The sequence below is a fragment of the Electrona antarctica genome (assembly GCF_951216825.1).
Source record: "Electrona antarctica genome assembly, chromosome: 22".
In the NCBI taxonomy this organism is placed as follows: domain Eukaryota; kingdom Metazoa; phylum Chordata; class Actinopteri; order Myctophiformes; family Myctophidae; genus Electrona; species Electrona antarctica.
In genome coordinates, this window is record NC_136805.1 from 21553975 (window position 1) to 21570227 (window position 16253).

Sequence of the window (16253 nt, forward strand, 5' to 3'; positions counted from 1 at the left end):
ACAACACTTTTTTTGTTGTTTTTCTTCTTTGTAATTATTTGTTTGATCCAAAATATTGTTTGTGTTGTCATGAGTTGTCACGACTCGAGTTGGCTTTGTCCGCGGCGTAACCGTCTTTAAATAAATACTTTAAGAAATGTCTATGAGAATAATGCATTGGGTTTCATTTCCTGGTCCAGGGTAGGAGGCGGGACTGCGACGCTCTATAGCCTGCCCTAAATAACATCACCTCATCACACCATAATGTTAGGCATGAGTGTCATAAGTGGGAGTGTGTAGGTCTACTGGTACAAATATAAAAACGGTTATGGAAAACTCAAAGATGAAGAAGAGGACAATAGTTAAATTTTTCCAGGCCAGGATAAAAGTGAAAAATATATATTTTTAAACTGAAACAATCTTCTAACTTGGGGTGCCTGCTGCCTCGTCCAGGCGCATACCATATAAAGTATTGGCTCTAATGCCTGACAGCGCATCCCGATCGTGAATCCCAACGAAGAAACATTATTCTAACTAAAAAAACAATAACCACTTCAGTGAGTGGCGAGACATGACAGCCTCAACCTCTCCCTCCCTGGAAACCCCACCCTTTCCAATTAAATCAGACCAATGCCAATCACAGTGGTCCAGCAATCCACAGAACAAGGTGATAGCCATGTTCAAACTACACAACTTAGAACATTGACAGGCTGCTCCCCATTAACATCACAGTTGTTGTGGAGTCAGGCACTGCACAAACACAAATAAGTCAAACAATTCCAATATCTCTGTGCCTGGACTGCTGCAAGCCTGCAACAGAACAGGATCTTGAAGGTCCGGAGGGAACTTGCCTGGAATGCCCTGCATGGGATAAGGAGAGTGTGGACATCTGACACGGAGAACACCACAAGAGGCGGTTGTTGGTGTAGCCCCAGTGGAGTCAGTGCTGCTGTATGGGGCCGAAACATGAACGCTCACACAGTGGAGTCAGTGCTGCTGTATGGGGTTGAGACATGAACGCTCACACAGTGGAGTCAGTGCTGCTGTATGGGGCCGAAACATGAACGCTCACACAGTGGAGTCAGTGCTGCTGTATGGGGCCGAAACATGAGTCAGTGCTGCTGTATGGGGCTGAAACATGAACGCTCACACAGTGGAGTCAGTGCTGCTGTATGGGGTTGAGACATGAACACTCACACAGTGGAGTCAGTGCTGCTGTATGGGGCCGAAACATGAACGCTCACACAGTGGAGTCAGTGCTGCTGTATGGGGCCGAAACATGAGTCAGTGCTGCTGTATAGGGCTGAAACATGAACGCTCACACAGTGGAGTCAGTGCTGCTGTATAGGGCTGAAACATGAACGCTCACACAGTGGAGTCAGTGCTGCTGTATGGGGCCGAAACATGAACGCTCACACAGTGGAGTCAGTGCTGCTCAAACACAAATAAGTCAAACAATTCCAATATCTCTGTGCCTGGACTGCTGCAAGCCTGCAACAGAACAGGATCTTGAAGGTCCGGAGGGAACTTGCCTGGAATGCCCTGCATGGGATAAGGAGAGTGTGGACATCTGACACGGAGAACACCACAAGAGGCGGTTGTTGGTGTAGCCCCAGTGGAGTCAGTGCTGCTGTATGGGGCCGAAACATGAACACTCACACAGTGGAGTCAGTGCTGCTGTATGGGGCCGAAACATGAACGCTCAAACAGTGGAGTCAGTGCATGCTGCTGTATGGGGCCGAAACATGAACACTCACACAGTGGAGTCAGTGCTACTGTATGGGGCTGAAATATGAACGCTCACACAGTGGAGTCAGTGCTGCTGTATGGGGCTGAAACGCTCACATAGTGGAGTCAGTGCTGCTGTATGGGGCTGAAACATGAACGCTCACACAGTGGAGTCAGTGCTGCTGTATGGGGCCGAAACATGAACGCTCACACAGTGGAGTCAGTGCTGCTGGATGGGGCCGAAACATGAACGCTCACACAGTGGAGTCAGTGCTGCTGTATGGGGCCGAAACATGAACGCTCACACAGTGGAGTCAGTGCTGCTGTATGGGGCCGAAACATGAACGCTCACACAATGGAGTCAGTGCTGCTGTATGGGGCCGAAACATGAACGCTCACACAGTGGAGTCAGTGGTGCTGTATGGGGCCGAAACATGAACGCTCACACAGTGGAGTCAGTGCTACTGTATGGGGCCGAAACATGAACGCAGAACGCTCACAGCAGAGTGGGCCCTGGATGGCGTCTACACAAGAATGCTACGAATGGAACTAGGTATCACATCATGGGGGGTCCACATCAGAAACATAGACCTGTACGGGTCACAGACAAGGTCGCAGCTGGCTGGGCACTGCATCAGGCACCCAGCAGCTGGATGGGAACCATGAGGTTCCCAGTTCGATCCCGGGCTACCCCGGGCCCCAGAGTTAGTGTCGAAGTGTCCTTGAGCAAGACTCTGAAGTCTGAACCCCTAATTGCTCCTGATGTGCAGTTTGGTGCCTTGCATAGGTTTCCTCTGCCATCTGCCCATCGGTGTATGAATGGGTGAATGTATTGTATTCACAATCTGCTTTGGATAAACTATATGCATTACTATTTAGCGCCACAAGGGAGCATTACACTCCAGTGAGCACTACAGGATTCTGTCAGTCAACAAGGAAGCCTGTGTTGAAGATGCAGGCTGGACAAATGTGTCTTAATCATTGTTATGTGTTTAACTGTCTTGTTTGCAGGTGAGATATTATAATGTGGGTTAACTTAGTGTAACCAGGGGGTATGTTGATGGTGGAAAATACAATGTCCACAATGTTTGGTGTAGTAAAGTCCTTAGCAGCTGAGCTTAGCAGCTAAAGCTAACACAGTGACTGCAGCAACCCCAAGCTGCTACTGTGTTACTCTGTTTTGTGAAGAATTAATTCAGTTCAACTCACTGTCAGAAATAGTAGTAATGCTATTTTGGAACCATTGAACCAACAGAACTATTTGGTGTCATGCATTTTTTGCTATTTTGTTTAAAACTAATTTGTGTTTATGTGATGTTATTTTATGTTTATGTATTTTGCTGTAATGTCAAGTCACAGTATAGTTGTTAGTCAATGCAATGAGGAAGCCTAGCTCTGGTCCATAGCTCTAATGCGTTGCATTTAGAGCTATGTTACCGATGACTTCCGGGGCTCGCATGAATGCAGACCAGCCTCTCGTCTTTAGCGTAAATAAAAATAATGTGTTTGCTACTCACCAAAACAAAGGCTGGTTGTGTCATTAGAAAGCCTACTTTCCTTAGTGGAAGCACTCTGAGCCCCCCACCACATGTATAAACGGTCCTTTTTGGCCAAAAGAAGATTTGTTTCCCCTGGAAAAAAAATACTTTTAGTTACTCCACTGCGCCCTCTACTGATATTGCCCAGAGAAAAGCCTCATAGAGAATATTTTTCCTCCGATGAAACAAAATCCCTTTCTGGCCAAAAAGTACCGTTTATACGTGTGGTGGGGGGCTCAGAGTGCTTCCACTAAGGAAAGTGGACTTTCTAATGACACAATCCGCCTTTGTTTTGGTGAGTAGAAAAAAACGTTCTTTTTATTTACGCTAAAGACGAGAGGCTGGTCTGCATTCATGCGAGCCCCGGAAGTCATCGGTATATAGCTCTAAATGCAACGCAGCTACAGTATGGACCAGAGCTAGAGGAAGCCTATCCTGTATAGTGAATGATGCAGGCTGGACAGAAACGTGTCTCAATCATTGTTATGTGTTTGTCTTCTTGCAGTTCCATGATGTCCAGTAAAATTCTAAAAATCAAACCACGCTGATATGGACTCATTCCCTCATTGAAGTTACACTGACACTGTGGAAGCCAACCCAGGGAGGCAGGAAAGGAAAGAGGAGAGGTGCACCACCTACGTAGACACACTGCGACAACGCCAGCGGAACTAACAACTGCAGATCTCAAGACCCTGATGGCTGCTAGACATGAGGGTGTCCCGACTTTGGTGTTGACTAGACCACACTCTCGCACCGCATCGCATCATACTGCTGGAGTAGGACAGGTAGGCCACTGTTTACTTTATGTTCATTTAAACGTAGGGTAAGCTGCAATATCTTTGGTCAAAATATGTGTTAAATAGTATAGTACCATAGTGTTTGTTCAGTGGCACTGAGGCAGGACCAGCGACATGTCTCTCCATGCAGTTCTTTAGTAAACAGAAAAATTGCATTTTCAGGTCAGGATATACCAATTTTTCCATCAGGAGAGAGAACTCAGACAGGACATAGATTAAACAAGTGAAACTGGAAGTGATAACACAAAGAGCGCAGGTACCATTTAAAGGAGCATTCAGTGATTTGGGGAAAAAAACGGTCCACCCGGTAACAAGATGTGCACATGCACACGCTCTACAGTGGGGGGAAGTACAACAGACCAACAGCACGTGCACCAAGGCCCGCCCCACTCGATCATGATTGGAGGAAGGCCCCTCTTAACCTTGATTGGATGAAGGCTTTGCCACCCAAAGCCCAAACCGAAACCAGGGTTTTTTGACCCCAGGGGCTCACTGGGGACAGGGAGGAACTCCTTATAATATAAGGAGTTCCGTGCTGACCATATTATGGTCAGCACACTTTATGGTAGGGAGGATTATCCAAAAAATAAGAAAAAATAAGTGATATTTGAATGAAGTGAAATCACTGAATATACCTGTAACTGGAACACTATGAAAGCTGATACATGGCTACTCTCTCCTTATTGGCTGAAATTGCCAACGCACCTGAAAATGCATTTCCTCTTTATTAAAGAGCTGGAAAAGATACTAAACAAACACTCTATAGAGAGTGATTATCAGAATATAGTGCTTTAACCTTGTATTCACCAAAACATGTACCCAAAAGAACCTGTGAGGAGGAGGAAAGGCAATCATCAAGAGCAAGTATTTGTAAGCTTGAATTTCCTGTGTTTTGATATCTCAATTTATGATAAAAGGACACGTATCGTACTGTAGAAACCATGTTGAGAGAGAGAGAGGAAAATATTTGTCATTTTTGGAAACCTAAACTGATCAACTTTTACCGTGTCTTGCTTGATGCGTCTGTTTTGTGGTAACTGGACCAAATAATTCCGGGAGAGATCAATTATTCTGGTTGTTTAGCCTGCAGGACTACTTTGTACTTTCTGAAAATGACTTTTTTTTTAAATTTATTTCAGGGGAATCCAATTGAGACCAGGGTCTCTTTTTCAATGGCGCCCTGTATACAAACAAGAACATTTACATTTTTACATACATGACATGGACACACAGTACAACAAATATAATACACAAGCACATACACACAGAAACAAAACCTTGTAACAAAATGTTACAGAAAGCAGGTGCATATGCCTTCCTCTAGTGTGAGGTCAGTTAAGAGTCTCTTAAAAGTAGTAAACGAAACAAAAACATTCAACTTCAATTTGTTGAACTGCCGGGAAAGCATCTGTGTCAGCTGATATACAGCTCACAGTGCGTCAGAAAGCATCTGTGTCAGCTGATATACAAGCTCACAGTGCGTCAGAAAGCATCTGTGTCAGCTGATATACAGCTCACAGTGAAAGCATCTGTGTCAGCTGATATACAGCTCACAGTGCGTCAGAAAGCATCTGTGTCAGCTATACAAGCTCACAGTGGAAAGCATCTGTGTCAGCTGATATACAGCTCACAGTGGAAAGCATCTGTGTCAGCTGATATACAGCTCACAGTGGAAAGCATCTGTGTCAGCTGATATACAGCTCACAGTGGAAAGCATCTGTGTCAGCTGATATACAGCTCACAGTGGAAAGCATCTGTGTCAGCTGATATACAGCTCACAGTGGAAAGCATCTGTGTCAGCTGATATACAGCTCACAGTGGAAAGCATCTGTGTCAGCTGATATACAGCTCACAGTGGAAAGCATCTGTGTCAGCTGATATACAGCTCACAGTGGAAAGCATCTGTGTCAGCTGATATACAAGCTCACAGTGGAAAGCATCTGTGTCAGCTGATATACAGCTCACAGTGGAAAGCATCTGTGTCAGCTGATATACAGCTCACAGTGGAAAGCATCTGTGTCAGCTGATATACAGCTCACAGTGGAAAGCATCTGTGTCAGCTGATATACAGCTCACAGTGGAAAGCATCTGTGTCAGCTGATATACAGCTCACAGTGCGTCAGAAAGCATCTGTGTCAGCTGATATACAGCTCACAGTGGAAAGCATCTGTGTCAGCTGATATACAGCTCACAGTGCGTCAGAAAGCATCTGTGTCAGCTGATATACAGCTCACAGTGGAAAGCATCTTGTCAGCTGATATACAGCTCACAGTGCGTCACTTCGTGCCGTGTTGTGAACTGCTCTTTCTAAACAATTTTAAAAAATCTTGAAAGTGTTAGAACTACTGATTTAGAAGGCATTTGTAGAATCGGACTCAGGTCTTAATACTGTAGGTTAAAGGAGCATTCAGTGATTTGGGTGATTTGGAGAAAAAAAACGGTCCACCCGGTAACAAGATGTGCACATGCACACGCTCTACAGTGGGGGAAGTACAACAGACCAACAGCACGTGCACCAATGCCCGCCCCACTCGATCATGATTGGAGGAAGGCCCCTCTCATCCTGATTGGATGAAGGCTTTGCCACCCAAAGCCCAAACCGAAACTAGGGTTTTTTGACCCTAGTTTCCTCACTGGGGACAGGGAGGAACTCCTAATATGGTCAGCACACTTTATAGTAGGGAGGATTATCCAAAAAATAAGAAAAAATAAGTGATATTTGAATTAAGTGAAATCACTGAATATACCTTTAAGTATGCTGACTGCTTTATTTGAGTTTTACTTTTCACAGAACAGATAATACTAATATACAAATAAACATAATAAAAACATATATTCAAAGACTATCGAATTTAGAAAAATAACAAAATTCAAAACAGCAACAATATATATATGCATATGAAAGCACAAACATTTTTAAAAAGAAAGGTAAAAGACCATACAAAGTTTTCACAACCAATAATGCAGCATCATCCACCATACAGTATGTATAAAAAGCGAACAATCAAAAGGGCATGTAGATAGACTGTAGATAATATCAATATAACTCAATCGAATCATATTTGTCCACCTGGTTATTGATCCTAAAAGATAATTTCTCTAGAGCAACCACAGTTCCAAGCTGTATTGGAGGCAAATCCTCAGACTTCCAAATTTAACAATGATATTCCTGTGCAGCATGTACCGTAAGTGCTGTATGAATCCAGTCTGCCAGAGGTGCGGGGAGATGTTTTAACGGTGATGGATCACCCAGAATAACAAGACCAGGCGTATAAGGATTTGCCTTGATATTCTCATGAATAGCACACGATAGAGTACTCTGTACTCTGGGGCATTCCCACAATTGTAATCGACAGCTGACTATTTTTGTCCGAGATGACAGCTGAATTGAATTGGTATCTAACCATATAGTCTTGTTTGTCAATCTTTAATATTAAAGCATGCTGTTGCTTCAAATCTTCTCTTGCTTTTTGGCCCCTCTCCAGATCAATTCTGATTGGCCAAGAGCACAAGCTCCTCAACCTCAGCCCTCTCAACCTGTCCCCATCAGCCCCAACTGTCAACCCCTCAAAACCACCACCTTCAGCCACTATGTGTTGACAAGCCCCCTGCCAGGGCCCTACTGTATCGCCAGGCTTACTTTGGCACACGGTCACAACCACATGGTTGAGAATAGGGGCTGCATGTCTCTCCCAAGTGTATTATAATGTGGGGTTAATGGGTGGGGGGGATGTGTGGGGGGTCCGTTAGGATTTAGGGGGCTGCAGCTGGAGTCATGAAGGTGCAAGAAAAACAAAACAGGCCCTTTTATTTACAGTATTGCGTTCATTTTTGATTGCTTCTGGTTTGTGATGTCATGCTTGTTCAGAGGCAACAGTATGTGCAAGTGTTTCCCAGGCTTGGCATGGCACAGCATGGTTGTTGGTGGGTTGGCCAGTTGAGTAATGACAAGGGAACCCCTATGGTTTGGGGTTTTACCATGTCCCTACACGTGATTGAGAAGGCTCAGGCCTGTAATTTAATGTAATGTAATGAGCAGACTGATGAGTAAAACCTCAGCAGTGTGAATTATGGCATAGTACTCACACACATTAAGCACTTAAGCTCTATTTCATGCTTCGTAATAAGATGGTAAGACGGTTCTAAGAAGACCCAATGTTATTCTCTATAGAGAAATTACTTCCGTGACACAGAGGATGAACGAGTGACATCAGGACTTCGCTGCTCTTATGCCTTTATTTAACCCGGAAAAACAAATTATTATTATTTACAAGTAACAGCTGAAGCCTGGCAAAAAGCAAGGCCTCTTGGGAGAGATGTAAAAGGGCGATAAAACAATCACAACCAGGTTAAAACGATGAAAACAACACAATGTAATAAAACAAAACAATGTAATAGCCATGCCTGTAGTAGCCCTACCTGTATGCGGAAGCCTACTGTAATATCTCCCCTGGCTGGGGATGGATGGCAATTTGGCTGTGAGCTGTGAGCTACTGTAGATGTGGTTTCAACTTAAGTCTATGTGGTTACAGTCATTGGTGCCGGGTCTGTACCAGCTATAGGGTTTCCAGTGAGGGGAGGTGAAAGCAGGGTGAATCTAGCTAGCTGAGTAGTTCTGCCTGTAGCTCAAAGCCTAATCCTTTTTGACCGAGGGGTGGGTGAGCCATAGATGTTTGGTTTGCCATGCACTGAATTGAGGTGGTTACAAATATATATAATTAGGTGAATGTAACTACTTGGTGCCATAAATGATGACTGGATTTGGATTTGAGTCATTGACCATGTAAATTGTCTTCACAAAAACCTTCCTCAGCAAATTATTCCCTTTGATGTCCCTTAAATGCTTGTCAGCCTTCCACACAACACGGTGATTCATCTGTGTTCATTTAACTCTGAGAGTGTCATAATTGCCATATACGAGTCCATTTTTACACTCTCTGACTTAAATTAACACCAAGGACATTAAACCTTACCTGTACTTACTGCAAGCTGGAGTTGTGCACCAAAAATATCAGATCTACAAGCTCACAACGTGCCATGGTGCCATGCATTGTGATCGCGTAGATTTGCTATTTTCAGTGCACAACACACGCAACAAAGTATAAACCAGGCTTCACTGTGTCTGCATACTGCCCAGGGTGCAAGTAACAACTCTTTGTGTGTTGTGGAAACCAACCTAGTATTTGGAAGCTAGATTGGTGGTTGTACAGCAACCTGAGAGGCCAGGAGAGAACTGCTGCTTAAAGAAAGAGCTACTGCCAAATGCTGTACTCCACATACACGCGCATATGCGCACGCGCAAACGCGCACACACAGATGTAGGCACATTGGCCAGGGGCAGACAAGGTGGGGGGTTTCACTTTCATAACCTGCCAAAGCGGCTTCATTTGCCATGAATGGAGCCCCGTTCCTGTGTTTAACAGCGGTGTGTGTGTGTGTGTGTGTGTGTGTGTGTGTGTGTGTGTGTGTGTGTGTGTGTGTGTGTGTGTGTGTGTGTGTGTGTGTGTGTGTGTGTGTGTGTGTGTGTGTGTGTGTGTGTGTGTGTGTGTGTGTGTGCACGCGCGCATGCATGTGTGTATAGTCTACACTCTACAGTATACTGTACTCTCCGTCTGTTTCCTAAATCTCTTTTCTTTCAACTCATGTATTTTTGTTCATAGACATCTTTCCATTCTCATTATTTCTCTGACCTCGCCCTCTTTTTTGCACTCTCTCTGTCTCTCGCTCATTCTCTCCTTTGGGACAGTGCGTGCCGTGCAAGTGTGAACGTACGTATATCTGTGAACACTCATACATGCGTGTCTGCAAGTCGGCGTGAACGGGTCACCAAATATTAGCCCCCTGACTCCCCCCAAAAAAACCACAAAAAATGTGGCGAGAAATCCATGTAGACCTAGATCATAAATATTCACCTTTGAAGGCCTGTTCTCTTTCTTCCCACCTCTCTCTCTCTCTCTCTCTCTCTCTCTCTCTCTCTCTGCTTGGCGTCTTTTCTCTGAGTGAATCCAGCTGTCTTCTGAAGACACCCTTCTCTCTGGAACTGACAACATGCGTGACAATGACCACACCTCTCCTCTGCACATCTGTCATCCTTCAATCTCGCCGTCTTTCCATTCAATTAAAAGAAAAGGAAAAAAAGAAAAACATATTTCTCTCCAGAGAGAACCTTAAACCACCAGAAATGTTAAAAAGAAACATTAATAATAAATGTTTTTTTTCTTCCTTTTTTTTCTTTTTTTTACATTAAAAGATGTAGATGTGCTATTTTTGGATATTTTAATTGTAAAAAAATGTAAAAACCCATTATTCCGTAATGAATATTACGGAAGCCCCTATAATGGGGCTTAAACGGTTAACCTCTCAGTTTCATCCCATCCAATCCTTCAGTCTACACATCATGGACTGGCTTTAAATGACGCCCGCCGACAATCTTTCCGACACAGACAAACAATGTGGCCAATTGGAGGTGACTGTGTGGTTCACAAACTGGATCCAATCTTCCTTTGTTTGGCCTTTTCCACTGGAGAAACAAACGTTATTGGACCAGTGAGTGATTGTAAACGAGCAGGAATAGAGGGGTAATTTAACACCAGTGTGGTCCCTGATAGGAGCATTGTGAGGCAGGAGTCTGGTCCTTCCCTAATCCGCCTCTGAGCTTTGTGTTTGATTGCGTACTGTTGAAAATGGGGATGAATCTGCCTCTTCAAAGCCGGTAACATAAGAGGCGTGTGTGTGTGTGTGTGTGTGTGTGTGTGTGTGTGTGTGTGTGTGTGTGTGTGTGTGTGTGTGTGTGTGTGTGTGTGTGTGTGTGTGTGTGTGTGTGTGTGTGTGTGTGTGTGTGTGTGTGTGTGTGTGTGTGTGTGTGTGTGTGTGTGTGTGTGTGTGTGTGTGTGTGTGTGTGTGTGTGTGTGTGTGACTGCCTGTGTGTGTGCGCGCATGCGCGCCCTGCCTGTCTGCCAGTGTTTAGTCACAAAAGATGGCTGTGTGGACGATGTACCATCAGAGATCTGTTCATTTTGTAACAGCCAGTTATTTCAATTATGAGTGGAAACCTTTAAAGAATAAGATCGTGGACGCACACACTGATAGCCAAACTGCCAACATTTTATTTAGGACACAGAGTAGGACAGAAAAGCAACGTTTCGGCTGTTAAGCCTTCTTCAGCACTTTTGCGGCCACTTTCTTGTTCTTTCCAGATTTCCACTCCAGTTTACTCTCCCGTGGACTGGCACCACTACAAGGACTATGGTGTGCGGAAGCATCCCCGTGCACAGTTATTTCAATTATGCCACGCCCACATTCCCCATTTGATAGCATGTACTTTGCGTATTACAATCTTGGCTCAGTAAAGATATTAAGTGTGTGTGTGTGTGTGTGTGTGTGTGTGTGTGTGTGTGTGTGTGTGTGTGTGTGTGTGTGTGTGTGTGTGTGTGTGTGTGTGTGTGTGTGTGTGTGTGTGTGTGTGTGTGTGTGTGTGTGTGTGTGTGAGAGAGAGAGCGAGAGAGAGGGAGAGAGTGAGAGTGACAGAACATCTTGTACAGTTATACAAACATGTTCAAAATATTATATATGACATTTTATTTTGAAGGACTACTTCAAGTTTGGGGCGGCTATTCTGGTTCGGGAATAGTGATTTTCATAATTTCAGTTCTGGGGAGACAGTCAAACAAAAAAAGCAAGAACTGGTCTCCTATAGCACTGGATTGCATGAGAGTTCATCAATCCAATCCCTTTTCCATTCTTGGTATAGACTTGTTATAAACAGGTGTGAGGGGTCAAACTAATGACCCACTGTACATACATTAAAAGAATATTATGTGAAAAGGAAACGTAAAATAGGCATGGAAAAATACTCAAGGTGCTGCATATGATGGGTCCCACATTTTAAAGGAGAAATGTATTCTGAAGCAATAGATTTGAGTACGTATTGTTCATTCAGACTTTACAAGTGATGACAGTCAAAATGCTCAGATGGATGAGGCGTAATTCAATAATACGTGTCATTTGAAGAGCATTGTATTAGAGTTGCGTCGGTTGTTTCAGCAGGCCAAACATCTGATCAAATTATGCTCCATTCTGTGGTGAATAAACTGCTGCAGATAATCCAGGCATTTCACTTTTCAATCTTTGGGGGACGTACCCTGGCAAACATTTTGGCAGGCGTTTGACGTGCATTTAACAGACTGTGTGGGTTTGGCTGCCCTCTGTGACAAATATTGTGTAAGCACAAGAAAGAAGAAAGGTATTACATTGCCATATAGCATCTTTCAAAGTATGGTCCCATAAAACACATTGTTCTCAATAGGGTTAGAGTGTTAAATTAACCTATACGGGTACATTTTTACTAAGGTTGCCCCGATCGGATCGGGTGATCGGAAATCGGGGCCAATCACGTCATTTTCAAATGATCTGAATAGGATAGGGAGCCAAAAAACGTGATCGGGAGTCGGGACATCCCTAGTATCAATATTATATCCATATCATGATATTAGACTGGAAAATGTCTGTGATTTGGGATATTGTACTATTGTCATATGGCATAAACGTGTTCTATAAAATATAAATATCGGATCGAGAAAAAAAGGTGTCGGCAGATGTTCAAAATCAAATGATCGGAATCGGATCGGGAGCACTAAAACATAATCCCTAATTTTTACACATGGATTTTGCAATGAGGCGTTTAGTCAAAGATAAAAACCATCTAAAAACTGTCTAGGCCTACAGTATACAGTCAAATATTGGCGTGTTTCTCGACCATCAGTCGCTGATGTTGCCGATTTAGATGTATTAAACAAGAACATCAGACAGTTGCAGAAACGTTTATTTCTATTTATGTCTTCATCACGCCTTACAGCTCCCACGCCACTTCTTTCCCACTTGTCTCTATAAAAACCCAGGCTTTAGGTGAGAGTGCTTCTCTTTCCTCTGGGCATGGTCCGTGTTTTAGCTGGCCGCCCCCAGGCCACACGGCGCCCTGCGCTGTGCTGTGGTAGGCGCGGGCCGCACCAGGGCCGCATCTGTTGGCATTTAGCACCAGCTTCCCCACCTCCTCACTGATCTCCGGTCCACATTAACCGGCCTAATTTGTCTGCCAAAGCCCACTCTGATTGCTACCATGTGATGCCATGTGAAAGGTGAGGGATACCTACTTATCTGTGAAGACCACAGTGGGAGGGGTGTGTAAACGGGTGGAGTCAAAGGGAACATCCGCCCGAAAAACTGAATTTACCTTGTGCTATTCTTAACCACGTAAACGCCAGCCCTATTCTGCACATAATCATAATAGGTGAGCATCTATAAATAGGTGACCATTCGGCAAAAATAGGTGATCTGCATGCTCACAAAGCCTAGTGTTGTGAAGCACTGTGAGCTTTATTGCGTCTCTATGTTTTCGACGAAGAGATTTGGTGTGGAGGGAAAAGAGGACCCCTAGGGGACACCAGTCAAAGAAGTACATATATAGTTTGAAATAACAGATCAACAAGCCCACTATGCTTGGCATCGTGTCACATTGTGAGTGTATAGATTGTAGATCGTTTTTGAAAATCTTTGAAAATGTTCACCGATAATAACTTGCCCAAAACAGCATTGCCAAGTGGAAAGTGATTGATTGATTGATTAGCCTACTAGGGAGTAGGGATGTCAATTATCGATTATTTCCTTAATTGATCATTGATAACCTTATTGATCGATTACCAGGTTAGTTAAGATGCGTTTTTTTTTTTTTATCTGAGAATCTTAATTCCCCTCGATGTCTAACATAAAAATCTACATTTTGCGGATATACAGAAAGAATACAAAGGGCGTATTATATTCCTTAATCAAATATGTATTTGACCATTTGAGATACAGGGCACAGGCAATGGCATCTTTGTATAAGGAATGAAATGGAAAGTACAAAAGACGATTAACTATTAACATCCTAATAGCCTACTTTACATCCCCAAAGTACAGTAACCAGTAAGAGAAGCAACCTCGCCCTAAAGGGCCACCCACGTCACCCATATCTGGGTGATATGGGTGATGGAGATCTAAGGGTTTGAGCTTTGAGGTCAGATGTAGAGTTGCTGGCCAAAATTGTTGGCATCAGGGTTCTCCATATATGGGCTTAATATAGTTGATATCAGGGAACTCCATCCCTGATGTCACGTGGAGCTCACTGGGGGACTGTTCACTGTCTATGAGGCAGCTCCAGGATTTGTTGCGACCAAAGGTCGCAGTTAACTATGGAATCTGGCGTTTTTCGTCACTCAAAATCCCCATACATGGGACGTCTTTCGTCACTCAAAATCCCCATACATGGGGAAAGCCCCCATATATTGTGCCCAGGTCTCATGACATCACTATGACATCATCAGGGATGATAGTAAATCAGGGATCATATCATAGTAAATGTGACCTGCTGTTGCAATTAAGCCCATATATGGAGATTCCTGATGTCATCAATATTAGTATATGCCTGGATATATGTCAGAACCTGTTCTGACATTCCATATGTTGATCCTTCCTCTTCGATGTCTCCCTTTTGACTGATACCTGTCCATTTAAACTCTAGACGGGCCTGCCCCAAAGTTATTTGTGCAGCCGCGCCCGGCAGCCGGCAAAGAGTTCTCAACAGGCCCGAATATTAAGGCCCGGCCCTACCTGGGCCCTCATCAAACCATGTACACTCAAGACACTGCCACCGCTGCCACCCTTAGATCTCCATATATGGAACTGACCTGTTCTGACATTCCATATGGGCAAGATGGCGGCACGCACAGACGCTGCGGCTCTGAGCTCTCCTTTTTCCAGAGCAGTAATAGCTCTAAACTCTTGACACTTGATCTGTGACACTTGACACTTTACTGACACTTGACACTTTATGGACCTACTGTTCAATGTCTTAATGTATGTTTTTATATAGAGTATTGATGCACTTGCCAATCAATTTCATTGTCTTGTACAATGACAATAAAGATATTCTGATTCTGATGTTGATCTGACCTGACCTCATCAAACCCTGTACACTCAAGACACGCTACATATATGGCCAGTGCACGCGCTTCTCGCCCTCAGGCGTCTTACTGGTCTATAACAGATTATCACTACAGTCTTGTCACTCTGCTGTGCAGTTTAAGGAGAGATGTCATTTAAAATGTCCCAAATTAAAACTGAGCCGTACAATAGACATTATTATGTGAATTCTGTTTTAGGGTTGACTTTCACTTTAAGAGCTGGGGACAGTACTATAAAGGAGACACAACAGTGTTGTGTGTCACAAAGGAAGCGGATGTCAGTGACAGCATGACAAAACCAGGGAAAGAGGAAGAAGGATGTGGGGAGGAGAGGGAGGGAGGGAGGGGTGTATGAGGATCTCATGAAAGGGAATGCAGCCGATGAGGTTTTGGTGGTCTTGTGAAGGCACAGATTCCCACTCCTCCAGAGATAGCTGAGACAGTGATAAGTCCAGACTGAGATGTCATCTGGACCATCTGTGGGCCAGCACGACCACACAGTGTTGGGGGAAAAAAGATCCCTCCTTCATTTCCTTAGAAATTCCCAGCTGCCCTTTCTTTCTCTCTCTGCGTACGAGAAGCTTTTCTGTGCAAGAGGGAATTACTAGCTTTTTTTCCTGGTGATGGTCGTAGACGCAGAGGTTCACCGGCATGGAGGTGGGCCCGCAGGGCCTCACCTCCTTGTCATGTAAGACCGGTGCTGTGTAATAAAACAACAAGGCCGACTGCAGTGGAACAGTATCCCCCCCAGTCCACAATCTCTCCCATCTCCACTCCCAGTGGACGCTGCCTTTAGGCAAAGATCTCGCATAGCATCAGCTCTCCATTCCCCGGTTCGAGCCCTCACCGGAGTCGAATTAAGTCGCACCCACCTGCTGACATTAAGGTCAGCCTCAGCTATGTTCTCTCGCTAACGTTTCTTGGAAACGATTCTGGCACGATCGGCAATCAGTTTCTACCTGCGCCTTCGCCCCGGTAACAGAAACCAATAGGAAATGTAAAGCTGACCTCGGGTCAATGTCCACAGGCACATGGAAGCTTCCTTACCCCCCCCCCCCCCCACACACACACACACGCACATTCACACACCCACACACACACACACACACACACACACACACACACACACACACACACACACACACACACACACACACAATTGTCGTTTTCCACAGGGTCACAGAGAGGACCACCGTGATCATCCGCAGCTTCAT